General features: G+C 42.1%; 1 long non-coding RNA gene across 2 annotated transcripts in view; it reads left to right on the top strand.

The window, feature by feature from the left end:
* The window catches only part of LOC308672644, an 11089-nt gene extending 9372 nt beyond the window's left edge, over positions 1–1717 (top strand). For both annotated transcript variants that reach the window (XR_014027462.1, XR_014027463.1), the window contains exon 4: positions 1310–1717. This is a non-coding gene — a long non-coding RNA (uncharacterized lncRNA). The remainder of the gene's footprint in view (positions 1–1309) is intronic.
* Positions 1718–2688: the final 971 nt, after the last annotated feature.

A 2688-nucleotide genomic window follows, 5' to 3' on the forward strand; every position in this document is an offset into this window, starting at 1 on the left:
CTATGGAGATTCTCCATCATCCAGGCCATAGTTATCCCAAAGATGCTTTTTCACGAGGCAACGGGACTTTCTTGTTTTTCTTTCAAGACCTTTCCCTTCTCATCCAAGAAGCTTCTTCAGCTCTGACCGGATGGTTGGGAATGGGAGGATTTATACTCCTTGCAGACAGCTGGTCATTTGCCTTCTTTTACAGAGTCCTTGAAGCCACTTGGAGGTTTGTCTGTGTCCTCAGGGTCACGTGTGGTGCAAATGGGTGTGGAGCCTTCTTGGAACTGCTGAAAGGACAGTGTTGTAGACACCATCTATCTCCAGTCTACAACACCGTCCTTTCAACAGTTCCAAGAAGGCTCCATGCCCATTTGCACCACACTCCAGGTAGCATTAATGACTCACTAAAAGAATGCAAATGACCAGCTGTCTGCAAGGAGTATAAATCCATTCCTCACCATTCAATCAGAGCTGAAGAAGCTTCTTGGATGAGAAGCAAAACGTCTTCAAAGAAAAACAAGGAAGTCCAATTGCCTCGTGAAAAAGCATCTTTGGGATCACTTAGCAACAGAAATTTGGGACTAAATTGTGGTTGTAGGTTGAGGACGTCCTCAGTAACATTATCAGGGACTTGTATTCCAAAACACCCCAAAAGCATAAGATTGTCTAGAATATATATATATATATATATATATATATATATATATATATATATATATATTCATAAAAGGGACGCGGTGGCTCAGTGGGTTAGGACGCTGAGCTTGTCGATCTGAAGGTCGGCAGTTTGGCGGGTCAAATCCCGAGTGCCGTGTAGCAGAGTGAGCGCCTGTTACTCGTCCCAGCTTCTGCCAACCTAGCAGTTCGAAAGCACGTAAAAATGCAAGTAGAAAAATAGGGACCACTGCGGTGGGAAGGTAACAGCGTTCCGTGCGCCTCTGGCGTCTAGTCATGCCGGCCACATGACCACGGAGACGTCCTCGGACAAGGGCTGGCTCTTCGGCTTTGAAACGGAGATGAGCACCGGCCCCTAGAGTCGGAAACGACTAGCATGCATGTGCGGGGGAACCTTTACCTTTACCTATATATTCATATTCTTCACTCTGCAAGTTTGCAGAAACGTTTGGCACCCCTTTGCCTCCTGGATGACAACCATGTGGGTGACCTACACACCATCAGCAAAGATGATCTTTAAAAAAAAAGTTTCTAAATCTGAAACCTGTCTTTGAATCTTCGTCTGGATGCGGCAATAAAAATAAACAAAGAAGTGGAGGGATGAGTGCACCGTCCCATTGATTTTTTTCCCTCCTTCCTCCCCAAGGATCAAGGTTGCTGGTCATAAAAGACACACAGAAAGCACTATAAAGCCAGCCTTGTCCTAAGGACCGGAAGACAGACTATTATCATAATTGCACCGTGGCTACAGCCGGCTTTGATCCATTTGGTGAAGTCAGCTACTTTTGCTACAAAAGTAATTGCACAATTGGATGATGGCATCTTGCACAAGCAGCAGTTCCAGGGCCTGACCACGGTTTCGAAGGCACTCCACCTGATAAGAGGCAATTCTACTGAATGGACAGTACGGGATAAATTTAGGAAATAGCACAGCAGATTCTTTTTTTTCTCTTTGACTTGTTTGTCTTAAACTGCATCTTCCCCCTACCATTTTTCTGGACTCCCATTTCCCCAAATTAAAACAGTTGGAGCAAAGCAAATGAGACATACTGTCAATTTATGTTGTACTAAAAATAGGAGTAGGCATAGGAATAATAGGAATAATGATAGGAATAGAATAGAATGGAATGGAATAGAATTCTTTATTGGCCAAGTGTGATTGGACACACAAGGAATTTTTCTCCAGTGCATTAACTCACAGTGTACATACAAACAGCAAAGTGATAATCATACAATACAATGTGGAATAGAATAGAATGGAATGGAATGGAATGGAATGGAATGGAATGGAATGGAATAGAATAGAATAGAATAGAATAGAATAGAATAGAATAGAATAGAATAGAATAGAAATAATAAGAATAAGAATAAGAATAAGATAAGAATAGAATAGAATTATTCTTTATTGGCCAAGTATGATTAAACACACAATTTGTCTTTGGTGCAGAAACTCTCAGTGTACGCACAAAGCATCATCATCATCATTATTCCAATAAGAGTGGGGAGTAAAGAAGATAATAAGGACAAGTGATAGTACTATAGGTATACTACACAGTATACATAGACATGCAAAGATATTAGACAGCGTTGTGAGAATTAGGGGTTCAGCAGAGTGACAGCATGAGGGGACATCCCCCCCCCATCCTGTGTCTTGTTATCTTGGCCTACATTGCCCTTTACTGCCATCCTGAAGGACGCAGTTGAAACAGTGTCCAGGGTATGAGGCCTGCAGATGTCTTCTCAGCCTTCCTTCTGACCCATGCAATTTCAGAGATCTTTTGTGGAAGACAGGCTGGTTGCAATCCATCTTATCAATGTTTTGCATTGAACTAGCTGGCTTCAATTATGATACAAATCCAGTCAATGGCTTATGTACGCATTGATGGGAAAAATACAGGTAGTTCTTGGCTTACAGCAATATATTCAGTGACCGTTCTAAATTTCAATGGCATCTGAAGAAAAGTGGCTTAGGATTGGTAGGTGCACTTACAACTGTAGCAGTATCCCTCAGAGAGGAATTTACCT

The sequence above is a fragment of the Vipera berus genome (genome assembly GCF_964194415.1).
Source record: "Vipera berus genome assembly, chromosome: 10".
In the NCBI taxonomy this organism is placed as follows: Eukaryota; Metazoa; Chordata; class Lepidosauria; order Squamata; family Viperidae; genus Vipera; species Vipera berus.